This window comes from Pithys albifrons, chromosome 7, assembly GCF_047495875.1.
Source record: "Pithys albifrons albifrons isolate INPA30051 chromosome 7, PitAlb_v1, whole genome shotgun sequence".
Taxonomy (NCBI): domain Eukaryota; kingdom Metazoa; phylum Chordata; class Aves; order Passeriformes; family Thamnophilidae; genus Pithys; species Pithys albifrons.
Genome location: NC_092464.1, coordinates 56059972 through 56086244, shown reverse-complemented (window position 1 = coordinate 56086244; position 26273 = coordinate 56059972). Strand labels below are relative to the sequence as shown.

General features: G+C 51.6%; 2 protein-coding genes and 1 pseudogene across 7 annotated transcripts in view; all 3 read right to left on the bottom strand.

Annotated features, from left to right (window-relative positions):
- The window catches only part of LOC139673817 (zinc finger protein 850-like), a 584874-nt gene that overhangs the window by 347920 nt on the left and 210681 nt on the right, over positions 1–26273 (bottom strand). The gene's annotated exons all lie outside the window — the stretch shown is intronic.
- The window catches only part of LOC139673838 (class I histocompatibility antigen, F10 alpha chain-like), a 137234-nt gene that overhangs the window by 48445 nt on the left and 62516 nt on the right, over positions 1–26273 (bottom strand). The window lies entirely within an intron of this gene.
- On the bottom strand, positions 14157–15212 carry LOC139674129 (olfactory receptor 14C36-like; annotated as a pseudogene).

The window sequence follows — 26273 nt, the reverse complement described above, 5'->3', positions numbered from 1 at the left end:
GGCCAAGCATCTCTGTGTCTGCTGCCATGGCGACATCACAGATACAGAGCCCTAGTGCAGGTTTCCACAGACACCAAGCATCAAAACTGGTCCAAGCCTTGGTTGCCATGGCACCACACTTAGGAAGGGGTCCATTGCTGGGGTTGTTCCCATGGCAAACCCCCCCAGCAACAAGTCTTCATGGAGCTGCCATGGGACTGAGGTGAGCAACAGGTCCTCCTGCTGGTTTCCATGGAAACTCACCATAGCAATGGGAAGTTGTGAGATGATTTGTCACAGGCACTCACAGGGGTCCCACAGTGACATTCCAGGGGTCTCCAGTCTGCTAAAGAGGTGTTGTGTCACAGGCAGTTGAGGGGTGACTTGTCAGGGGTCTCTGGGAATGATAAAGAGCAGTGTGGTCAGAGGCAGTCACAGCTATTCCATGATGACATCCCAGGGGACTTCAGGCTCCTAAGGCACTGATCTGTCACAGGCAGTGACAGCAGCTCTGTGGTGACATCCCAGGTTTCTCCAGACTGCTAAAGAGCACTGAGGTCAAAGGCAGTCACACGATTACCGTCATGACGCCCCAGGGGTCTTTAATCTGCTAATGAGCACTGAGGTCAAAGGCAGTCACAGGGACCCCATGGTGACAACAGAGGTGTCTCTAGACTGCCAAGGAGCATATTTGTCACACACAGTCACAGTAGTTCAGTGGTGGCATCCCAGGATATCTGTGCTCCCAAAGAACTCTGAAGTCACAGGCAGTCACAGTGACTCCATGGTGACATCACAGGTGTCTCTACGCTATTAAAGAAACTATGATGTTACAGGCAATCAGAGGGTTCACCTGTATCCCTATGCCACTAAAAAGCTGTGGTGTCACAGACACTCACTTGGGCTCTGTGGTGACATTCCAAGAGTCTCCAGGCTGCTAAAGAGCCCTGAGGTCATGTGTTGTCACAGAGGCCCCATGATGACATCCATGGTGTCATCCTACTGCTAAATAATTCTGTCTATACCACCAAGGGCACAGACCAACCTCCTCTCTCCTGCACCTTCATGTTGTGGCTCTGCATCTCACACCCACTGCAGTATGTCCTCACCCTGCATGGCCATACAAGGTCACACATTACTGTTTTCTACTCTCAGAACCTTTCCAGTCCAGCCCAGAATCTCCACAGCTCTTCCCAAAATATTCTGCTTTCTTCCAGTCCATCACAACAGAGCAGCCCAGTCTGGGCTGGCCCCATGGCAGCACCCACCAAAGGGTGCTGCAGAGTTCTGGGCCCTCACCACACAGCCCCAGCCCCTCTGAAGGGCACAGCAGCTCTTGGGGGAGAGCACAATCTCAGCCTCCACTGCAGCCCCAGAGCAGAAGACTGGACATGACACAAAGAATTCAAGATGAGTCAAAAGTCAGGACCGTTGGCATCATCTCCAGCAGCCCCTCTCCCCACACCAGCACAGAATCCTGGCCCAGTGACAGAGCAGCCTGTTCCAAGGGGGTCCTGCAGAAAGAAGTTTCTCTGTGTCATGGATTCCTCTCTTCAGACACAGAAATCCTCCCTTGCTCTTTTCCAGTACCATCCCTTTCCCCAGGTGAGTGTGTCCAGGCTGGCTTGGCCAGTTGGGCCTGGTTCCCACCTTGTACTCCCTGTAAGGTCTTGAGCTGGAGGTGCTGCTCTGCAGAGGGAGGGGCTGTTGTGTCCTTGGGCCATGGGATGACCCTGTACTGGCCATGCTGGTCAGGGTGGGGAGCAGACCCAGATGGATGGGGGTCTCTGCTGCTGAACCCCTGTCCACCTTTCTGGGTGGATCAGTAGCCAAGGACAAGACTGGGCAAGACCCACATGGTGTCTGCAGTGGCACAGTGGGAAGGAGTGGGACTGCACTTGATCCAGCCCAATGGACTTTCCAAGAGGGCTTCTTGGTACACTCTCCAGTCCTGTGATCCTTTGCCTGCTGGCTTCTCCCATCCTCTCCTGGTATCACAGAGCCCTTATTGATACGTGAGCCACTGAGGTTCCCATTTTCCTCTGGTTGACTCCTCCTTCAATAGTCACTCATTTTATCAAATGCCTCTCTCTGTCTACCCAGACTCACACAGGCCCTGGAATTCCCTGGAGCTCTGCTGGAGGCACACAATTCCTCTGCAGAATGGCATCAGTCATCAGACCACTGCAGGTGAGACAGCAACAAGCAGATAAGTCAAAACCCTCTATCAGTCTGCTTGAAGAGGTGCAACCAAGAAAGGAGCTCTTGTTCCAGCCCTTGGTCCTCCAGACTAACCCAGAAGTCATTTGGAGTGAGAAGCTCCATGGGTGTATTCCTGACACCAGTTCCTTACAGCCCCAGGGCTTGTGGCCTCCTCACCCACCCCACAGAGCTGTGGAGGTGTCCTACTGCTCTCCTGCACTCCTCCTTCCACACCCCACATCACTCTGCTTCCCAGGGGAGCCACAAGCATCCTGTCAGGGAACAGAGCCCCATTCCCTGGGATGGGTGGCAGGGCTTTGCTGTCCTGCCGGGTAAAGCCCATAAGGGGCTTTCACAATCACATTGCACAGTCCATTTTCCAGCTGTACCAGTGACTCTGAGCTGCTGCTTCCCCAACCCCAGGAACGGTCTCCTTGTCTGCTCATTCCCTCCAGGGTCTCTTTTCAGTGATGGCCTGAGCAGAGCTTGCTGACATCCTCAGGAACCTGGAGCTTTGCTGATGAATTTTCCTGTTGTTACAGTAAAATCAAAAGTGAGCAATTCAGATCTATAGAAAAACCCTGTGAGACTCAGCTATCAGCCAGAAGCAGCAAAGAGCTCAGCTGCTGCTGGATGGTAGGAAGGTGGTTTACTCCCCAAGAATTCACATAGTAGGAATTCACAGGACTCTGCAGGGGCACGAAAACAGCCAGGATGAAATAATATAAACATGGGACTTGTAAAAGACAGGCTTTAACCAATTGAAGTATCAGGCATGGGGGTGTGTTAACTCTTTTAGCCAATAAGCTGTAGTCCTAACCCCATATAAACTGTGTGCTTTGTGTAATAAAAGGTCTTCACTATAAACTTCATAATCTTGTTGGTGAAGTCCTTTCTCTCCACCGAAAATTGTTAACTTTATTTTCCTTTTCTAAAGGCTGGTTCAGTCTTCAGATTTTCAGTTCAGGAATTCAGTGCCAGAGGCCTCATTAACATTCAAAACATCCTAACAAGACAAACCTCTGGGAATAATTTATTATTAAGTCTTCAATACTTCTGTGGTTAATTAGACAGATTCCAGAAGTGTATTCAAAGTGAGTGTATTACATTAACAAAATAGATGAAGAAAGATTTCTTTTTGTCCTCTTTATCTTTTTCCTGTTTATACACTGATAGCAGCAATCCCTAATTTATATTGTTCCCAAGCACCAGGGATGGTCTCCTTGTCTGCTTGTTCCCTCCATAGTCTCTCCTCAGTGATGGCATCTTCAACAAGACAAGCCCCTGGGAATAATTTGCTTTTAAATTTTCAAATCTTCTGTGGTTAATTACAGAGGTCTCAGAAATGCATTCAAAGTGAATATCTTATGGTAAAATAAAGAGAAAAGATGCATTTTTGTGGCCTGTTTATTTTTTCCTCTTTATACATTAATGTCAGCAATCCCCAAATTACTTTGATCATGAGTACCAATTAATGCAGTCTAAATAAGTATGAAAATCAAGACCCTTTTTGTCTTACATTTAATCAAATGTTATCCCTAATCCCTGCCCCACCATTTCCCTCATCACACCCCTGGCACTCAAAGCAGCCTTGTGCAATCTGAGTTTCCTCCACTAAAGGCTGGACCTGCAGGTTTCAGCTCCTTGGCACCAACTCCCACCTGCTGTACTTGGAGAAAGAGCTGCAGGAGACACACAGGGATGTTCATTTACTTCAGAAATAAAAAAAAAAGAAAAACCAAAACAAAGGAAGGCACAAACAAACCAAAACCCACAACTCCTTCCTTAGCTGTACATTAAGCCCACGTTGCTTCCACTGAAGTTCACTTTCCACAATAGGTAGTCTTAGACCAAAGGCAAAAATGTTCTGTGTCAAGTACAGGTCACAAGATATTCCCAAACACTTCCTGTCCCGATTCTGTCCATATTTGCTCTTCGCACACAGGTCACACACTGCAGTCAGAATTTCCCTTGATCCAGAGAGGGAGGAAAAGAGAGAAAGAGAATGAAATTCTGCATTCTGCTGAGTTAAATCTGCATCAATCCCAATATTCTGGGGTTACAAGAACTTTATCAGACACTCTCTGCAGCATCTGTTCAGTGGGGGAAAATCTGTCGGAATGGCCAAGCCCAAGGACTGGTGGGGAATGGAATTACATCCAGGATTTTTCCCAGGGATCAGTATTGGGGTCAGTTCAGTTAAACATCTGTATGAATGATCTGGAGGAGATCAAGTCCACCTTCAGTCAGTTTGCAGCTGACAACAGGCTGGGTGGGATTGCTGATCTGCTGGAGGGCAGGAAGGTTCTGCAGAGGGGTCTGGGCAAGCTGGATCGATGGGCCCTGGTCAGTTGGATGAGGTTCAACAAGGCCAAGTGCTGGGTCCTGCCCTGGGGTCACAACTACCCCAACTCCTTGGTCATGCCCTGTAACTGTTCCCCACATCCTGTCCTGTGTCCTTAATCCCTCCATTTCAAGGAACTTTTTGGAAAAAGGGAGCTTTGTACTCTGGGTATGGAGGGAGATCCAAGTGTCACTGGAGTAGGAACTCATCAGATTTGTGCTCTTTAGGGGACCAGGAACTGGTGACACTTAGAGACACAGAAAGTTTCCCTTCATTGCCCACAGTACAAATTAAAGAGGATACAATTTCTAAACTCCACAGCTCTTTGTGCAGCTTTCCTCAGCCACAGCAACCAGGATAAGCCACGTCCTTGCTGTGCTGGTCCCACAGCCCAGGGTGCTCCTGGCCTCCCTTGCTGCCAGGGCACACGGCTGCCTCCTGCCCAGCTCCTGCCCACCCACAGCTGCCTTACAGGGCTGCTCCCAGCCAGGCAGCTCCCAGCCTGTGCCATGGCCAGGGCAGTGCCCTGCAGGGGCACACACTGCCATGTGTCCCTCTGCCATTGCAGGAGGTTCCTGCCAAGGTGGGCTCTCCTCCTCCCTGAAGCTTTCCCTGAGCACAGAGGCCTGAGAGACCTTTCCAGTAAAGATTCAGGCAGAGAAGCCATGGAGTCCCTCAGCCCCACAGCAGTGTCTGCTGGAATTAAATCCCCCTCCCCATCCCACAGCAGCCCTGCATTTCCCTGCTTCAGCCTTGGTCTCCAGCACAGCCACTGAGGCTCTTCTGGCTCTTGACTTTTCCTGCAGCCACCAACTCCAGGGGAGCTTTGCCTTCCCCACAGTCCCACATGCTCACAGAGGCCATGCCCAGGAATTCCTTGTCTGTGCCTGGCCTTGCTGTCACCCCCTGGCAGAGATTCCATGGCCCCTTTGTGCCCCACTGCCCCACAGCTGGTCCCACAGTCCCCTGTGCAGCCCCAGCCCAGGGCAGGAGCATTCAGGGTGGGGAATGGCCCCTCTGATGGAATGGCCAGGGTAGTTCCTGGGCTTGATCACCCCATGCCTGTCCTATTCCACACCTCTCCCAGCCCCTGGAGGTGCTCTGTCACCTGTGGGGCCTCACAGACAGCCCTGCTCAGGCTCTGCCAGGCTCTGGGCCAGGAGAGGGGCTGGGCAGGGCTGGCCATTGCCCTGGGACAGCCCCTGAGCCAGCAGGAGGGGGAAGGTGGGCACAGCAAAACCGACCCTAACCCTGGGCTGAGTATCCAGGGCTGGAAATGACTGGAGAGAGATAGTGGGGGTGACAAGTGTCCTGGGCCACCTTCCTGGTGTGTTCCTGCCACCAAGAGCACAGACCTGCCCGGAGCCACAGTAACAGTGAAGGGTCAGAGAGCCACTCCCGGGAACTGGGAAATCCCACTTGGTGCATCCACTCCTGGGTGAGCTCTCCATCTTTGCTGTGAAAAGAGCCCAGCTTTTATATGTTAAACAAACAAGCTTATATCACTTATTCAGTGTGGAAAATATCTGGCTTTCTTCTCTCCTTGTTTTTCACCCAAAGCCTGGCCAAGGCTTCAGAGGAAAATCAGGGAGTCAGTTTGGACCATCTGCTGTCAATCGAGCCCAGCCATCTCTGCCATGGCCTTGACCTGTCTCTAAATACAGAAAGACAGATCCATCCATATCTCACCAAAGAAGAGATCCTAATCTTCCCTAATAGGTGAATACCAATGTATCTCCCTAACAAGCACAGATGTTTACACAGGTGCAGCCTTATGTATTTCACTGAGGACATACAGGCTTTGGCTAATAAGCAGACACAAGGCTAAATAGAACATTAAATTGGAATGTTCATCTCAAGATCACCTCTGGCTCAGGGCCTGTTGTTCAGGTCTCAGCACTTCAGAGTTACACGGATGGTTTTCTCTCCCAGGTCCATTCCAGCCCAGTCCAGCTCCCTCCAAGCTCTTCCACCTGCCCTGGGCTCTCTCCAGCACCAAGGGCGTATCCCAGCACAGCCCAGGTGGGTCTGGCCCCACAGCCCTGCTCAGGGCAGGGTGCTCTGGGCAGTGGCACCACAGCCCAGCCCCTGGGAAGGCACAGCAGCAGCTGGAGCTCAGAGGACTCAGACCCACTGGTGGTGAATGTGCTTGCCAAGAGGAACAGGAGCCACCTGTGTACCCTGCTCTCCTCTGCAGGAGATCTTGAGAGCTCTCAGCCCCTTCCTGCTATCCCATCTCCGCAGGATAGAACAAAACTCCCAACCCTTGTGGCCCTCAGGGTGCATCCCAAGGCTCAGGCAGCTAGAAAGCTGCTCTCATTTCCAGTTCATTCCTGCTCTCTTAACGATAGTAAAAACAATAACAATAAAAAGTTGATACACGATCATTTATTTCACTTAAATACAAAGTGAGACTCCTTGTATACAGAAAGGGTCTTGGTTACACAGGAAGGAGGGATCATTAAGTTGGAGGGGATGAAGCACTTCTGTGAAGACAACAGCATCAGAAAGAGAAAAAAAATTAAAAAAAAGAAACGAGAGAGCCTTGTCCTGCAGTGACACACACTGGGGGCTACTGACAGAGGAACTCAAGCAGTCTGGCGGTTCACTTGGTTGGATGACAGCTGCCCACCAAACTGTTCTGACAACTCTCCATTCCCAGACGAACACGAGAGAGAAAATAATTCATAAAATGACTCATGGGCTCATATCAGACAGGTCACTGTAGCAAAAGAAGAAGTTTGCATGCCCAAACAGAGAGAAAATCCATATTCTCTGTTTCCCATTAGCAGTGTCCAGCACTTCCTGGGAAGCAGGGCTTCAGGATATGAGGTGGTTGTTTAGGAAGGCAAACTCTGTAAATAATGAATGTCAACCCCTTCTTTCCTTAGCTTTTATTCCTCAAATGATGTCATACGGTCCAGACTATCCCTTTGGCTAATTTGGGTTATCTGTCCTAGATATGTCTCCTTCCCAGCCTCCTGATGGTGGAAATGTTAAAGGGACAGAGCTGGTGCTGTGCAAGCTCTGCTGAGCAGCACCAGAAACACTGGTGTGTTGTAAACACCTTTCCAGCTCCTAAGGCAAAGTACAGAACTCTGAATGCTACTGTGGGAAATAGAAAACACTGTAAAGCATCCAGTCATTACTTCCCTGAGAGCTACCTTAAAATCCTGGTTCCTCAGGCTGTAGATGAGGGGGTTGAGTACTGGAGGAACCACCGAATACAGAACTGACAGGCCCAGATCCAGAGATGGGGAAGAGACGGAGGGAGGCTTCATGTAGACAAATATGCCAGTGCTGAGAAACAGCCAGGTGAGGGAGGCACGTGGAAAAGGCTTTGTGCCGTCCCGGCTCAGAGGGGATCCTCAGCACAGCCCTGAAGATCTGCACATAGGAGAAAACTATGAAAATGAAACATCCCACAAATGGAAAAGCACTAACCATGAGAAGGCCAATTTCCCTGAGATAGGAGTGTGAGCAGGAGAGCTTGAGAATATGTGGGATTTCAAAGAAGAACTGGCCCAGGGCATTGCCATGGCACAGGGGCAGGGAAAATGTATTGGCTGTGTGCAGCAGAGCATTGAGAAAGCCACTGGCCCAGGCAGCTGCTGCCATGTGGGCACAAGCTCTGCTGCCCAGGAGGGTCCCGTAGTGCAGGGGTTTGCAGATGGCAACGTAGCGGTCGTAGCACATGATGGTGAGGAGAGAAAACTCTGTCACAATGAAGAACAAAAAGAAAAAGAGCTGTGCAGCACATCCCATGTAGGAGATGGTTGTGGTGTCCCAGAGGGAGTTGTGCATGGCTTTGGGGACAGTGGTGCAGATGCAGCCCAGGTCTGTGAGGGACAGGTTGAGCAGGAAGAAGTGCATGGGGGTGTGCAGGTGGTGGTCGCAGGCTACAGCGCTGATGATGAGGCCGTTGCCCAGGAGGGCAGCCAGGGAGATGCCCAGGAAGAGCCACAAGTGCAGGAGCTGCAGCTGCCGCGTGTCTGCCAATGGCAGGAGGAGGAACTGGCTGATGGAGCTGCTGTTGGGCATTTGCTGCTTCTTGGCATGGAGCCTGTTCAAACACAGGAAAGGAAGGGGAAAAAGTAAAACAGATTCCTGTCAAAAAAGCCACTCTTTTTTCATAGAAATCTCCTCTAGCAGAGATGTAATTCCCTTCTCTGGTTTCTACTGGCTGAGGGTGGTGTGAGGAGTAGGAGCTCTGGCCATGTGCTGCCAAGCACTCAACTTTGCCTTGCTGCACTGGGGACATGGAGGTGGTTTGTGGCACCATTGACAATCACAATGGGTGTTGCATGTAGCCCACCTGTAGTGGGAAATTCAGCCTCTACTCCCATGACTTGGAAGACTTTGGGCTGCAGAAGAAAGGCTTTAGTCTACTTTGTATGTATTCCACTTTAACATCTCTTGATTGTTCCTTTTAGGAGTAAAAATTCCTCCCAGGAGCAGCAGGGAGCTGTCCAGTGGCATCTCTGACTATGGAGACTCTGATGGCAACATAAGAATGACCCTGAGGAGGCTGCAAAAGGGACACTGACACTGTCTGTACGGCATGGTGTGTTGATGACTGACATTTCTCACTCTATTCTTCTCTAAAAATAATAAGTTTGAAGTTTCCTTAACTTAGACAATTTTTAAGGCTTCTGTCCCAGTCTTAATACTCAGGAGAGAAGGCTGAAAGAATATGGTCCTTCTCTTAGAGTTAGCCCCTGACCTGCTGCACTTCTTAAAAAGGTCCCTTGGGAAATCTTCTGTAAGATAAAGAGCTGTGAGCAGCCCTCACCCCTGCAACCTGCTCTCCAAAGGTGAAAGACCCTTCCCCCCCATATTAGTGTTTACTTATTCCATGCAGGCCTTCTCCCCTAGTCCTGTGAGCATCTCCCCAGGCTGGCTGAGAGCTGACCCTGGCAGGCAGCAGAGTCCCTGCCCCAGCACAGCACCCTGGGCTGCAGGACCCTGCTCTGCACCACAGCCCTGGGCACCCTTGGCTGCAACCCCGGCTCCACAGCTAATCCAAAGTGTCCACCAACAGCCCCCTCCTCACACATCCCATCAGCTGGGGCTGGGCCAGCTTTAGGAGATGCCTCCAGGAGCTGCCCCTGCATTGCCCTGCACCCACAGACTCACCGTGTCCAGCACTGCAAAGATTTCTCCTCCATGAGCTCTGAGTCATCCTCCCAATGCTGAGCCCCTTTAAGCTCTGTCTGTGCCCTGCTGGTGTCCCTGAGCTGCCCTGGCAGTGCCCTGAGCCCTGCTGGGCTGTGCACAGGAGCTGCTCCTGGGCAGAGCTGTCTCTCTGCAGCGCTGCCCGCTTGCCAGGAGCTCCCTGTGTGCCAGGAGCCCGGCCCAGCTCAGCAGCACAGCAACAGCCCAGGGCATTTAATGGCCCTCTGGGGGGTTTGGTGCTGAGTCCCTGAACATCAGACCCTGAGGAAAGTTGCAGGAACCTCCTGAGAAACCAAAGTGAGATTCAAACTGTAAAGTTTCTTGCAGTGCTAATGGGTCCCCCTGAGAAACCCAAAGGAGAAAACATCTCCAGGGTCTGGTTAGAGCAGAAACGAGGAAACGGTAATGACAGTTTGTAGATTCACAGAATCACCAAGGTTTGAAGGGACCTTCAAGATCTTCTAGTCCAACTGTCAAGTCAGCACTACCATAATCACCTTTAAACCATATCCTACAGTGCTACAGCCAGACACCATGTGAAGACTTCTAGAGACTCCACCGCCTCCCTGGGCTCCTTATTTCACTGCCCGAACACTCTCTCAGGGAAAAAAATCTTTTTAAATAACTATTCTGAACCTCTCCTGACAGATTTTAGGGCCGTTTCCGCTATTTCTGTCACTATAACCTTGGTAGAACAGACCAAGCCCCGCACCACCAAAAACTCCTGGGTCTTTCTAGAGTGCAATGAGGTCCCCATTGAACCTCCTTTTCTCCAGACTCAAGAATGCCAATTCCCTCTGCTGTTCTTCATCAGACAGTTTTTCCAAACCCTCACCCAGCTCCATTCCGTTCTCTGGACATGCTCCAGTCCCTCAATGTCCTTTTTGCAGTGAGGGGCCCAGAACTGGAAACAGTAGTCAGGGTGTGGCCTCACCAGTGCCCAGTGCAGAGGGACAATCAGTGTCCTGGTCCTGATGGTCACACTAATATCAATACAGGCCAGGAGACCATTGGCCTTCTTGCCTACCTGGCCACAATCTGGCTCATACCCAGCTGCTCTCAAGTAGCACCCCAAGTCCCTTTCTGATGAGCAGCTCTCAGGACACTCTGCCCTCAGCTTGGAACATTCCATGGGGGTTTTGTGACCCAAGGGCAGGACCTGACACTGGGCCTTATTGATTCAGCCTGTCCAGATCCCTCTGCAGACCTTTCCTGTTCTCCAGGACATCCCAACCACACTCACCTTTGTGTTGTCCATGAACTTACTGAGGATGCACTCCATTCCCTTGTCCAGATCCTCAATAATGATGTTAAACAGGACCAGCCCCAACACTGAGCCCTGGGGAACCCCACTAGTGACCAGCCCCACCTGGATTTAGTTCCATTCCCCACCAATCTCTGGGACATCAGCCAGTTTTTCACCCAGCAAACAGTTCCCTCATCCCAGCCATGAGCAGCCAGTTTCTGCAGGAGATGCTGTGGGAGGTGGTGCCAAAGGCTGTACTGAATTCTAGAGAGACACATCCACAGCCTTTCCCTCATCTCCTGAGTGGGTCATTTTGTCATAGAAGGAGATCACGTTGTTCAGTAAGGGCCGGCCTTTCCCAAACCCACACTGGCTAGGCCTGATCTCCCAGTTGTCCTGTTTGTGCTGTGTGATGGCACTCAGGATGATCTGCTCCATGGGCTTCCCTGGCACGAAGGTCAGCCTGACAGGGCTGGAGTTTTTCAGATCCTCCTTTCAATGCTTCTCATAAATGGGCAGTTGCTGATTTCCAGTCAGCTGGGACTTTTCCAGTTCACCAGGACTGCTGGGCAATGAGTGAAAGTGGCTTGGCCAGCTCTTTCTCCAGCTTCCTCAGTACTCTCAGGTGCATCCTATTTGGGACCAGAGACTTCTGGGGGTCTCTCAGGCTCAGCAGGACCATTTCCTCATGGATTACGGAGGCTTCACTCAGCTCTCCAGCACCAACTTTCACCCCCAACACCTGGGTATCCTCAGGACAACTTACGTTGGTGTTAAAGACTGAGGCAAAAAAGGCATTAATTCCCTCAGCCTTTTCCTCCTGCCCTGACCCTGTGCTGCCTCTGCATCCAGCAAAGGTTCAAGACTCTCCTGAGCCCTCCTTTTGCTGCCTGTGGATTTAGAGACACATTTTTTGCTGTCTTTAACTGCAGTGGCCAAGTCAATTCTTGTTTCTCGGTGCCCCTTCAAATTTTCTCCCACAAAACTTCACCATGTCCCTGGAGTCGCCCAAGGTTTCTGCCCCTCTTTCTAGAGGTGACACACTCTCATTTTTATCCTGAGTTCCAGCCCATGTTGTCTCTTTAACTAGGCTGTGCTTTTTGCCCTCTGGCTGTGTGAGGGCCTCATCACTCTCACCACAAAGTATTTCTTCCCAATATCTCATCTAACCCTTCCCTCTATCAGTTTGAAGCCATTTCCCTTTCACTGTCACTTCAGGCAGTTGGAAATAGTCTCTCTTCATCCTTCATGTTGGCTCCCTTCAGGTTCTGGAAGGTCACAATTAGGTCACCCCAAGGCCTTCTGTTCTGCAGGATGAAAAATCCCAATTAGGTCACCTGAAGGCACACAGGTGGCATCACAGCACAAGAGCGCAGAATCTTTCCAGATTCTGGAGTGGCAGGGGGATGCCAGGAGATGTCTGTGTTAGAGACTAATGTGAGTTTAGCAGGGGACAAGTGGGAAAAGTTCAGGAACCAGCTAACTTTGGTTTCCTGTTTTCATTTGTGTCATTCCTTTCAATTTCTTTGTTGAAAGATTGGCTTCTTAATCTGCCCCCTCCCCTCCTGATTCTCTTTCTCTTATCCTGCCCTCAGCATCCTCCCCCATGCCAATGCCCCCAGCAGAGCCCTGAGCAAGGTGTGAGGGACAGGATGTGCCTTCTCCAGGCTGGGGGTCAGGGCTGGGCCTGTCTGCTGCCTCCAGCCAAGCCAGGCTTTGCTCAGCACCTGAGCTGCTGCCCAGAGCCTTTGCCTCCCTGCAGTCGTGGCCTCCAAGGGTCTGCTGGGACGAGTCCCTGGGGAGGCTTTGTCAGGAATGGCCCTTTGGTGGGGCTCCTTAAAGCTTCAGGGGCTCCAGGTTTTCCAAGGTGCTTTGGGTTTGGGTTTTCCCTTGGAATCTGTGAGAGGTTTGTGCAATCATGGCCTCCAAAAATCTCCTGAGGGTCACAGGGGTGGGAGGGAGCAGGGCCAGGACAGCTGAGCCCAACTGGCCCAAGGGATGTTCCCTTTGATGCAGGGCCGTGCTCAGGGTGTTAATGGGGGGTTGGTCAGGCAGGGCTGATCTGTGTCTGGGCTGGGCTGGGCATTGGGCACTGAGTGGTGAGCAGTGGAGCAATGGTGTTGTGCACCTCATGTGGGGTTTATTTACTTACTGCTATTGTTGTCATGGGTAGCAGTAGTGTGTTCACTGAGGTTTACACGGAACACTCACTGGATCTGTTTCCCTGTGCTTGCTGTAGCCCCTGCAGTTACAGGGCTCTGGTTGCTGCTTCACAGAAAGATTTAGAGTACAATCTCTGGGTGACATGACCCTGGACAGGTCTGTGCTCACTGGCCTCCCTTTATTGTTGATCCCTGTCACACAGTGTCCCTGCAGGTCCCCTGTGCTCTCCTGGCAGCTCCCAACTTGGTTCACTTAAACATTCACCTCCCACCACCTCTCTCACCTTCTCTATAGCCATTGAGAGAATAAAAAGGATGATTTGACATCTCCAAGCTCACTGGTCACCAACAAGCAAAACCTGAAACAGACCTGAGTCCATTGAAGGCCACACTGGAACCCTGATCACATCAGAATGAGCCCCTAGACAACAAGACAAACAAGGAGCCTCTATAGAGTCTATCCCTTGACATGTTCTTGAGAGTGACTTTGCAAAAAGCCCTAAGACTGCATGTCTTGAGCTAAGGAGAAGCCCTTTCCTGATGGAGCTGCTGTTGTGGAGCCCAGCTGTGTCCCAGCAGTGCCCATGGCCTGTCCCTGCCTGTGAGCTCAGGATGGACATGCAGCAGGTCTGTGTCCCAGCTGGCAGAGGACCAAGGCCTTAGTCCAGCCCAGGGGCTCTGCAGGAGAGTGTACAAGTGGAAAGAGAGCAGGTCAGCAAAGGCCCACAGCTGGTGCTCCCTGGCAGTGCTGCCGTGCTGGGACTCTTTGCCCTTCTCTGCACACATGGAACTGCCCAGTAGGTGCCTGAAAGTCTCAAATCAAAAACCCCTAACCAGCCAGGCAGGGCTATTGCAAGAGAGTTTGTTTAAAAATAGAGATAGCACAATTAATCAAGTACAGATTTACAAGTGTAAAATTAATGAAAATAAAAAATTAATTAGATGAGATGATGAATAAAACAATTTAATGGAGCACAACATTCTGACAAAAAGAACCCACTGACCACCAAGAAAAACCTGTGAGGGCAAACTGAGCCAGTCATGAGTTTTATTGTGAACACTGTACAGAAGAAAACTGGCAGGTTCTTCCTGCTGAAAAGCATCCAGTCATCATTTTCCTCAGGGCATCCTTGAGCTCCTGGTTCCTCAGGCTGTAGATGAGGGGGTTCAGTACTGGAGGCACCACCGAGTACAGAACTGACAGCGCCAGATCCAGGGATTGGGAGGAGATGGAGGGAGGCTTCAGGTAGGAAAATGTGCCAGTGCTGACAAACAGGGAGACCACGGCCAGGTGAGGGAGGCACGTGGAAAAGGCTTTGTGCCGTCCCTGCTCAGAGGGGATCCTCAGCACAGCCCTGAAGATCTGCACATAGGAGAAAACTATGAAAATGAAACAACCAAAACCTAAACAGGCACTAACCACAAGAAGCCCAACTTCCCTGAGGTAGGAATGTGAACAGGTAAGCTTGAGGATCTGTGGGATTTCACAAAAGAACTGGCTCACAGCTTTGCCCTGGCACAGGGGCAGGGAAAATGTATTGGATGTGTGCAGCAGAGAGTAGAGAAAGGCACTGGCCCAGGCAGCTGCTGCCATGTGGGCACAAGCTCTGCTGCCCAGGAGGGTCCCGTAGTGCAGGGGTTTGCAGATGGCAACGTAGCGGTCGTAGCACATGATGGTGAGGAGGGAAAACTCAGCTGACAGGAAGAAGACAAAGAAAAACACCTGTGCAGCACATCCCATGTAGGAGATGGTTGTGGTGTCCCAGAGGGAGTTGTGGATGGCTTTGGGGACAGTGGTGCAGATGGAGCCCAGGTCTGTGAGGGACAGGTTGAGCAGGAAGAAGTGCATGGGGGTGTGCAGGTGGTGGTCGCAGGCTACGGCGCTGATGATGAGGCCGTTGCCCAGGAGGGCAGCCAGGGAGATGCCCAGGAAGAGCCACAAGTGCAGGAGTTGCAGCTGCCGCGTGTCTGCCAATGGCAGGAGGAGGAACTGGCTGATGGAGCTGCTGTTGGGCATTTGCTACTTCTGGAGGTGGGGCACTGTCCAAGGAGGAAATAACAGTGACAAATCAGATGAGATATTTCTGAGAATAATCACAGCCATATCCCAATACCCCTTTCCCTTCTACTCACACTCCCCACTTTTCCTTTTTCAGGAAAATTTGCTTCATATCCATGGCTGGAGCCCTGCTTGGTGCTCACTACATTTCCCATGAGGAGCAGCCCCTCTGCCCACTGGCTGTGAGGGTCAGCCGTGCTCTGCTCCAGTGGGGTCATGGCCATGGTGGGGGCAGGGCCCATCCTGGTGTTCAGCTGTGTCAGATGAAACTGCTTCTAAAGAAAAAGTTCTCATGGGTATCTGCACTCCCAGTTTTGAGAAGATTTCAGGATTCCAGAAGACAGTTTCAGAGGTTTGGGTGTTTTGTTTCTGACTCCCCTCATCTTCCCTGTGGAGTTTTCCTGGATGGCAGGACCCCTCAGCATTTGTGCTGCCCTGAGGAAGAGCAGAGCAGGGCTTCCCAAACAGGACCATGTCTGTGGCTTAGTGCAGAGTGAGGGGAGCTGCTCCGTCCCTCTGCCTTCTTCCAGCTGCCCTGGACTTGGGCCTTCCTCAGACAGAGTGATCACACTCCCATTTTTGTCTGAAATTCCACTAGACACTGTTGAGAGCAGAGAGATCCATCACAGACCACTCAATGTCTCAGCCTGGCTCAAGGTCTCAAGGACACACATGGCTCATCTCACCAACTCAACAGCATTTCCTGGGATGGGCACAGCATCTCTGCCCCTCTGCACTGGGGATTTCAGATAACACAATTGTGCTATGAAGATGATTTGCATTCTTGCGGGCAGCTCCCATCTTGTAAGGACATCTCAGAGAAGAGCCAAGTGTCCTGACAATGGGGTTTGATTCTGGGAAACACACCTCATTCTCCAGGCACACAGAATTCACTACTGACAGCCCCACAGGTCAGAGGAGAATTGGAATGTCTCATTCCCAGGGACCCACCTGCCTGAGGGGGATCACAGGATCAGTGATTGACTCTGTAGCTTGAACTCCCATTCCCAGTGAACCTGACTGAGAGAAGGAGGAAACAATTCCAGTAACATGGGCAAGTTGAGGAAAAAGGAAATGCACACTGAGGGTCCGGCTGGGAGAATCCAGGGCAGAACCAGGTGGGCACTCAGGGCAGTGTCACCCTGAGCCAGCTGTGCCACCTCCCAGACACCAGCAGTGCCAGGTAGTTGTTCTCAGCCCCTGTGCAGCTCCTCACAGTTCCCCCTGCAACATAAACCACCAGGCATGTGGCTTGAGAGCTTCATAGAAATCCCTTCTTTCACCTTCTCCTTGAAGGATCCCCTGGAAAATATCCTGGAGTGCTCTGGATCTGTAAGCAGTCCTCACCTATGAAACTCTCACTTGACAGCAGAAGAAACCTGCCCTGCCCTGCCCTGCCAGGGTCTGCTGTTTCCACCCACAGCCTCTCCCCCAGCACTGAGGGAGCTCCCCAGACCAGCTGAGAGCTGTCCCTCGCAGGTGGCAGAGCTCCTGCCCTGGCACAGAATCCTGGGGTGCAGGACCCTGCTCTGCAGGACAGTTTGGGGCAGCCTGGGTGGCAGAGCCAGGGTTCAAACCCTGCAGCCATCCCTGGGAGGAGGGAACCCTGCTGGGATGTCCCTGGGATGGTGCAGCAGAGAGTCCCTGCTTTGCAGCACGTCCTCCTCTTCAGCACCAGAGACACTGTGATATCCCACATTAGAGACCCCTCAGGCTGTGGGATGTGCCAGCGCTGGCAGATCTTCCCACAGACTGCACATACATTGCCCTTCATGCAGACTTACCTTCTGAAAGCCTGGAAAGATTCCTCTTCTGTGGATCTTCCTCTCAACTTTCCTCACATCCCAGACTGTGTCTAACCTCTCTCTGCCCTGCTTTTCTGCCCTCGGTGTGTGCAGGCAGTGCCCTGAGCCCTGCTGGGCTGTGCACAGGAGCTGCTCCTGGGCAGAGCTGTCTCTCTGCAGCGCTGCCCGCTTGCCAGGAGCTCCCTGTGTGCCAGGAGCCCGGCCCAGCGCAGCAGCACAGCAACAGCCCAGGGCATTTAATGGCCCTCTGGGGGGTTTGGTGCTGAGTCCCTGAACTTCAGACCCTGAGGAAAGTTGCAGGAACCTCTTGAGAAACCAAAGACAGAATCAAACCTAAAAGTTTCTTTTGTTGTTAATGGGTCCCTCTGAGGGACATAACTGAGAAAATGTCCCCAGATTCCAATTAGAAAAGAAAGAGACAATGGTGACAAATATGGACTAGGAAAGAAAGGTCACTCTGATGCTGAGGAAAGTAAGAACATTTCATTAACCCAAAGGTCACAGCCGTGACCCCCAGCCTCTGGGAAGGGAGATCCTCTCCCTCCCTCATTGCTCTGAGCTCTTCCTGGGGCACTGGGATGTGGGATGTGGAATGCCAAGGGCAGCACAATGGGGTGGCACCTCCCAGGCTGCTGAGCAGGGACAAGGAGGCAATGAGGCCCCAGGGCTGCAAGGCTCACTTGTCTCCTCATGCCATCAGGGGCACACACAGCAGCCATGGCCAAAGGCCTGCACAATTTGGCTCTCTTGGGGCCTTTCAGCTTCTGCACATCCCTGTCTCCTCTCCAGCCCAGGCTGTCCTACGGTGTCCATGCCCTGCCCCTTTCCCTGCAGGCTGTCGGCATCCCCCGGCTGCCCCTGCTCGCTGGCCCCTTCCTGCACTGACATCTCTCCCTCCTCCCTGGCTCTGCCTTGGAGCACAAAGCCTTGGACTGATCCAGACTCCTTCTTGGTGATGCTTTGTATCAGAGCACTTGTCTTGAAGAGAAATTTCTTTCTTCCCATGTCCAGTCTGGACCTTCCCAGATGCCATTGGTGACATTATTTCTTTCTCATTCTATTTCTGACCACAAAAAGAAAAGCTCCACCATCTCTGACACCACCACTGGGACTCTGTGGAACCTCATGGAATGAACGGCCCAGTGTGACACTGCAGAGTCTTATTGATACAATGGATTCATTGTCACTCTGTGGAACCTCATGGAATCAAGGGGTCATTTCAGGAATTATGGAGGGTGATTGAATCACTTTTCCTCACAGGTTTTAATGATGGCAAATCAGATCTACTTATATAAATTGCATTATATATTATGATAAATGAGCAGACAGAACAGTAGACAAGTGAACAGATATTTTCTTAAATATTTAATACACTGTGGAAAAGCTAAAGCCTCCTAGTAGAGTATATTATAGCATAAAATAGTGCAGTGCACTGTATCAAAACAATTATTTTAATGCAATTGATCAAAAGCAGCAAAAAGAAACAATCCTTAAAAAGGGACTGATGTAACTCTCACACAACTAAAGAGGGCAGATCTCTCTCCTTCCCTTAACCCCTGGGCAGTGAACTTGAAGAACCATCCCTGCTTCATGGGAGAAGCTCCACATGCTTCAAGGTAGTCTGTGGAAGGATCTGCCATATGGAAGTTGGACTGAGCTTTTATAGTTACACTGTCAGGGATTGCTGGTCACATGTTTCCAGGCCAGTGAGCAGCTTCTCTGTCAAATGGTGCTTCAAAAAGCAGTATGAGCATTTGCAGTTTGGTGAACCAGGCTGGTTTTAGCAGAATTCAACACCCAAACAGCCCCTTGGTGGCAGCAGTAACTCAGCCCAGAGAGCCTGCATTGTTTGCATTCTCTGAGTGGATTCTGGGCCTGATCAGGGCAGAACATCCTGCCATGGTCCATAAGGCTCTGCAGTGCCACAATGGCCCCTTGATATTATGAGGTTCCAAAATGTCCTGAGGTTCATTTGGTTCCAGGAGTCCCCACAAGTCACAAAGGCCCCTTGGTTCCATGAGGTTCCACAGTGCCCCAGGGTCCCTTTGGCTCCATAAGGCTCTTCAGTGTCAAAATGGCCCCTTGATTCCAGGAGGTTTCAGTCTCCCAAGGTTTTTTCAGTTCCATTAATCCCTTCAGTATCACAATGGACTTTTGATTCCATGGTGTTCAGCAGTGGCCCCAGGGTAGTTTGGGCTCCATAACCCTCTGCAGTGTCCCAAAGGCCCCTTCATTCCTGGAGGTTCCAAAATATCTCTGGGTTCCTCTGGATCCATGAGTCACCGTTTGTCACGATTCCATGAGGTTCTGTCATCTCATAATATCCCTTGAGTTCCAGGAGGTTTTGTGGTGTCACAGTGTCCCTTTCGTTCCAGGAGGTTCCACACTGTCCTTGCTGGAACACACCTGGTTGGATGTTGCCCCACCTGCAGAGCTGCCTCCAGCTCTGGGGTCCCAGCACAGCAAGGACATGGAGCTGTTGGAGCGAATCCAGAGGAGACCACCAAGATGATCAGAGGGATGGAGCAGCTCTGCCATGAGGGAAGGCTGAGAGAGCTGAGATTGTTCAGCCTGGAGAACAGAAGGCCTTGGGGTGACCTAATTGTGGCCTTCCAGGACCTGAAGGGAGCCTAAAAGAAAGATGGAGAAAGACTACTTCCAAGGTCCTGGAGTGACAGGAGACGGGGGAAATGGCTTCACACTGACAGAAGGAAGGGTTAGATGAGATATTTAGAAGAAATTCTTTACAGTGAGGATGGTGAGGCCCTGGCACAGGCTGCTCAGAGAAGTTCTGACTGCCCCATCCTCAGAAGTTGTGGATGAGGCTCTGAGCAACCTGGTCTAGTGGAAGGTGTCCCTGCCCATGGCAGGGGGTTGGAACGAGATGCTCTTTAAGGTCCCTTCTAACCCAAACCATTCTATAATTCTGTGACTGGTGGGCGATGTGGTGGTTGGGGCCATCTTGGGCACAGAGACACTGAATGGCAGCGTTTTCCATGGTGGGTGAAGGAAGGAGGGGACAGCAGAACTGACTCATGGGACTGACAACAGGCAGAATTTGGCCTCTTTTGGAGAATGATTGATGGAGTCCCTGGGGAGTCAATCCTCAAAAGATGGGGTCCAGGAAGGCTGGAGGTACGTTAAGAAGAAAAATCTGAAAGCTCCAGGAGCTCTGCCTTTGTGCCATAAGACAAGCCAGAGGGCAAAAAGCATGGCCTGGTTAAACAGAGAACCCAGGCTGGAACTCAGGGTGGGAAAAAAGAGAGTGTGTCACCTCTGGGAAGATGGGCAAAATACTTAGGGGACTACAGGGATATTGTGAGGTTATGTTGGCAGAAAATTTGAAGGGCTGAAGACAAACAGGAACTGAGTTTTGCTCTGCACTTAAAGAAAACAAAGTGTGTCTCTAAATCCATGGGTAGCAGAAGGAGGGCTCAGGAGAGTCTCCATTCTTTGCTGCATGCAGAGGCAGCACAGGGTCAGGGAAGGAGGAAAAAGATGAGGGACCTCATGCCTTCTTTGCCTCTACACTAAACCCAGTTATCCTCAGGATACCCAGATCCCAGGGCTAGAAGTTGGTGATGAGAGTTTGAGTGAATCCCCTGTAAAATCCAGGGGTAAATGATGAGTGACCTGCTCTGCCAGTGAGACTTCCACAAGTCCCTGGCTGAGATGGGACGCACCTGAGAGTGCTGAGGGAGCTGGAGAAAGAGCTGGCCAAGCCACTTTCACTCATTGCCCAGCAGCCCTGGTGAACTGGAGAAGTCCCAGCTGACTGGAAATCAGCAACTGTGATGCCCATCCACAAGAAGGGTTGGAAGGAGGATCTGGACAAGTCCAGGCCTGTCAGCCTGACCTTGGTGCCAGGGAAGTCCATTGAGGAGATCATCCTGAGTGCCATCAGACAGCACAAACATGAAAACCAAGCCACTGTGAGCTTGGGAAAGGCAGATCCTGGTTGACCAAACTGATCTCCTTCTATGACAAAATGACCCACTCAGGAGATGAGGGAAAGGCTGTGGATGTGTCTCTCTGGAATTCAGTCAAGCCTTTGGCACCACCTCCCACAGCATCTCCTGCAGAAACTGGCTGCTCATGGCTGGGATGAGAGAACTGTTTGCTGGGTGAAAAACTGTCTGATGGCCCAGAGAGTGGTGGGGAATGGAACTAAATCCAGGTGGGTTGGTCACTAGTGGGGTTCCTCCAGGCTCAGTGTTGGGGCTGGTCCTGTTTAACATCATTATTGATAATCTGGACAAGGGGATGGAGTGCACCCTCAGTAAATTCATGGACAGCACCAAGTTTTATGTGATTGTGGGTCTGCTGGAGGGCAGGAAAGTTCTGCAGAGGGATCTGGACAAGCTGGATCAATAAGACCAAGTGTCGGGTCCTGCCTTTGGATCACAACAACCCCATGGAATGCTCCAGGATGGGGGCAGAGTAGCTTGAGAGCTGCTCAGCAGGAAGGGACTTGGGGGTGATGGTTGAGAGTGGCTGGATATGAGGCAGTGTGTGCTCAGGTGGGCAAGAAGGGCAGGGGCATCCTGACCAGTGTCAGGAATAAGGTGGACAGCACAACCAGCACAGTGATTTCCATCTGCACTGGTCACTGGTGAGGCCCCACCTTCAGTGCTATGTCCAGTTCTGGGCCCCTCACTGCAAAAAGGACATTGAGGGGCTGGAGTGTGTCCAGGGAAGGGAATGGAGCTGGGGGAGTGTGGGGGTAAGTGCATCCCTTAAGGAAAGCTGTTTGGAGTTCTACGTTAAAGAGAACAGAGCTACCTGGAGTATGTGTGGTGTCCGATGACCAATGAGAGGCTGTGGTGTATGCCAGGTGAATTGGTTAACCAATGATGTGTTGGCATGTTGGATATGAGAGTGCTTAAAAGGTGTGGACATTACTGCGTGAGAGAGACACTTACTAGAATGTGAGAGTGAGTCAGATCTAGATCTACTGATGTAATAGGAACTAACTTCTTCTACTATGAGCTATGAGAACTGTCTGTTAACCTATCGGAATAAACTCCCTAAGATGTGAGCCTTCTGATCAAGCCTTCTGATGTCTGCTGTGCTGGAGCTCTTCTGCCCACCAGTCCACAGCCCAGCTGGGTGTAGGGGGCTCCCCCTAGAGGGGAGGGTTCAGGAAAATGGGTCATGAGGAACAGCTGAGGGAACTGGTGTTCTTGAGTCTGGAGAGGAGGAGGGTCAGGAAGAACCTTCTTGCTATCTGCGAAGACCCAAAAGGAGGTTCTAGTGGGGTGGAATTTGGTCTGTTCTACCAAGGCTACAGTGAGAGAAAGAGAGGAAATGGCCTTAAAGTGCATCAATCAAGGTTCAGAATACATATTTAAAAAAACATTTTTTCACTGAGAGAGAGTTTATGCACTGAAATAAATAGCCCAGGAAGGTGGTGGTGTCTCTGGAAGTGTTCACATGACATCTGGATACATCACTACTGGATATGGTTTACGGGTGATTATGGAGGTGCTGCATTCAGAATTGGACAAAAAGATCTTGAAGGTCTGTTCCAACCCTGATGGATCTAAGATTCTGTGCCCTGTCATTGCTGTTACCAGGTTTGCACTTTTACAAGATCCTGTAAGATGATTTCTCAGTTGTGTCCCTCAGTGGGACCCATTAGCACTACAAGAAACTTTACAGTTTGAATCTGACTTTGGGTTCTCAAGAGGTTCCTGCACCTTTCCTCTGGGTCTGAGGTTCAGGGACTCAGCACCAAACCCCCCAGAGGGCCATTAAATGCCCTGGGCTGTTGCTGTGCTGCTGAGCTGGGCCGGGCTCCTGGCACACAGGGAGCTCCTGGCAAGCGGGCAGCGCTGCAGAGAGACAGCTCTGCCCAGGAGCAGCTCCTGTGCACAGCCCAGCAGGGCTCAGGGCACTGCCTGCACACACCGAGGGCACAGCAGAGAAGGGAAAGAGGTGAGAGGCAGCCTGGGCTGGGAGGAGACTGAGCTCTCATTAAAGGAGAAACCTCCACAGTATTTGAATGAAGAATTCTCTGGCTATAGGAAAGTTAATCTTCCCTTCCTGCAAGGATCTCCTAAAGCTGGCACATCCCACAGCTTCCAGGATCTTTCAGAAGGACTCCCACACTTCTTCAGTGGAACGACCTGCAGGCAGCAAGGGCAGACAAGAGAAATAAGAAAGAGTTTTAGGTATCGTTGGGTGAGAGAACAGCTGAGGGCTGATCAGAAGAGAAACCTTCACAGCCCTTGGCCAGGGTAAGTCTCTGACTGCAGGTGAGTTCCTGGAAGTATGTCTTAAACCTACCAAATGCCACCACTGGCAGGACCTGTCAGGATGGCTCTTCTGGATTTCCTGGTGTGCATCAGGAGAACATGCTCCAGAGCAGGACTTGCCTTCTGCACCATCAGAGGCACAGGGCAAGAAGGTTCCCTTCTGGCAGGCCTGGCTGTGGGCTGTGAGGGTGGAGGTGCAGCCAGGGGTGTCCAGGGCTGTCCTGCAGAGCAGGGTCCTGCAGCCCAGGGCTCTGTGTGCTGGGGCAGGGACTCTGCTGCCTGCCAGAGACAGCTCAGCCCAGCAAAGGAGCTCCCCAGGGCACTGCAGGGAGAAAGTGTGGGTGGAAGGAGTGACCCCCTCCTGGGAGGGCAGGGATGAGCAGGGCAGGGATGAGCAGGGCAGTGCAGGTCCTTCAGCTGCAATGGCTCTGGGCTTCTCTCAGCTTCAGTTCTACCTCCTGCCATGTCCAAGGGCACTTCTCAGGAAGCACATCCACTCAGAACACCTTCCCCTTCCCAGCCACCTCAGCTTGTCTGGGATCTGCTCTCCAGCCCCTGCACATGCAGAGCTGCCCCTGGGCAGTGGGGTGGGCATGGGCTGTGTGAGCACTGGAGGGAGCTGAGCTGGGCACAGGGAGGTGGCTGCTGGCAGGAACAGCTCCTCACAGCACAGACAGGCAGGGAGGGAGAGGGAGCTGCTGCCACAAATGCTGGGGAGGGGCATGTGGGCACCTCCCTGCTGGCCCTGTGGCACAGACACCCTCCCCTGGCCAACTCCTCCCTGGGCTCCTTTCCCAGCCTAAGCAGAGCCTCTGCCCTCAGGCCCGTGGGGGCTCAGGTGTGCATTGCCCTGCAGCAGCCACAGCCCAGGGAAGGATAAGCCTCTGATTTCCATCTGTCTCTGTGTGTCCCTCCTCCCTTGGCAGGAGCATTGTGGCATTTCACTGCCATCCCCTGTTGCCTGTTCTGTCCTTGTTCTCACCATTGGCTCTTCTGAGCCAATGAGTGGGATTCAGGGTTGCAGTTTCAGCTTCTGTCCGGACACAAACCCTTTGGGTGCTGCTGTAGTGATGTTTCTGTGGGAGCAAAGTGCCCAGGACCCCTCCAGGCAACTTCAGGATATCCATCTGTTTCCCGGGCTCTCCTGTAGGGTTGCAGGATGCCCTCCAAAGGGGCACAGCTCTCCCACAGTATCTCTGTGCTGTCTAGGAACTCCATGGAGAAATCACCTCAGTGCTAAATCCATGGAAATGCTCTGGGCATCTGCAGTGATTGCTCTGTGTCTCTGTCTGGGAGAGAGATGAAAAAGGTGAGGAGTTTGTCTTTCTGCTCTTTGGACTCAGATTTCTGGGTTCCTCTGCTCTCAGCCGTGTGCAGTTTTGTTTTGGGGGAACAGTTGTGTGTGATGCTCATCCAGCTCCAAGCTGCCAGCACAGGGCAGGTGAGAACAGCACTGATGGACAGAACAGCTCTTCTGTCTCCATTAAGGGACTGTCCCTTTGCCTCTCAGGATGCACAAGACTTGATCTACAGAGCAAATAGATTGTCAGTGATTTCATGCACCCAGAACCATTACTAACTATGGCAGGTGCAACTGGGTGAACAAATAGAAATAATTCCCTCAGCTCAGTTCTTCAGCTGGCAAAGTGCAAACAGCCATGCTGAGAAGCTCTTTGAAGTATCACACGACAGGAGAAGAAGGAAGGAGAGATACTGATCTCTTCTCTGTCACTGGCCAGTGACAAAACCCGAGGGAATGACTGAACATTCCAAGGGAAGTTAAGGTTGGATATTAGAAAAAGGTTCTTCTCCCAGAGAGTGATTGGGCACTTGAAGAGGCTCCCCAGGGCAGTGGTCACAGCACCAAGGCTGACAGAGCTCAGGATGTACTTGTAGAAAGCTCTCAGGGACATGCTGTAATTCTTGGGAATGATTCTCTGCAGGCCTAAGGGTTGGACTCCATGATCCTTGAGGGTCTGTGAGTACATTTAGAGATCACCCTGTGTTCCGAGTTCCCTCTCACTGATAAACAAGAAGGACTCCTCAGGAGCCCATCACAGAGTTACTGGTTCCAATGGGCCCCTTATGCAGCAAACCCCAGAGCTCAGGGGAAGGAGCTGCAGGGAAGTCTGACTGTGGGGAGAGCCTGAGAGTGGGGTGGCTGTGACATATGCAGTGTTTTGCTTGTAGAAATCTGGCCTAAATAATTCCTGTCTTTTCCTCCTCAACAGATCAAAATATTCTGAGGAACGAAATGTCCAACAGCAGCTCCTTCAGCCAGTTCCTCCTCCTGCCATTGGCAGACACGCGGCAGCTGCAGCTCCTGCACTTGTGGCTCTTCCTGGGCATCTCCCTGGCTGCCCTCCTGGGCAACGGCCTCATCATCAGCGCCGTAGCCTGCGACCACCACCTGCACACCCCCATGCACTTCTTCCTGCTCAACCTGTCCCTCACAGACCTGGGCTCCATCTGCACCACTGTCCCCAAAGCCATTCACAACTCCCTCTGGGACACCACAACCATCTCCTACATGGGATGTGCTGCACAGGTCTTCTTCCTTATTTTATTCATTGGAACAGAGTTTTCCCTCCTCACCATCATGTGCTACGACCGCTACGTTGCCATCTGCAAACCCCTGCACTACGGGACCCTCCTGGGCAGCAGAGCTTGTGCCCACATGGCAGCAGCTGCCTGGGCCAGTGGCTTTCTCTACTCCCTGGTGCACACAGCCAATACATTTTCCCTGCCTCTGTGCCAGGGCAATGTCCTGGGCCAGTTCTTCTGTGAAATCCCTCAGATCCTCAAGCCCTCCTGCTCACACTCCTACCTCAAGGAGCTTGGGTTTATTGTGTTTGGTGTCTTTTTAGTCTTTGATTGTTTCATGTTCATAGTTTTCTCCTATGTGCAGATCTTCAGGGCTGTGCTGAGGATCCCCTCTGAGCAGGGACGGCACAAAGCCTTTTCCACGTGCCTCCCTCACCTGGCCGTGGTCTCCCTCTTTATCAGCACATCATTTTTTGCCTACCTTAAACCTCCCATGATCT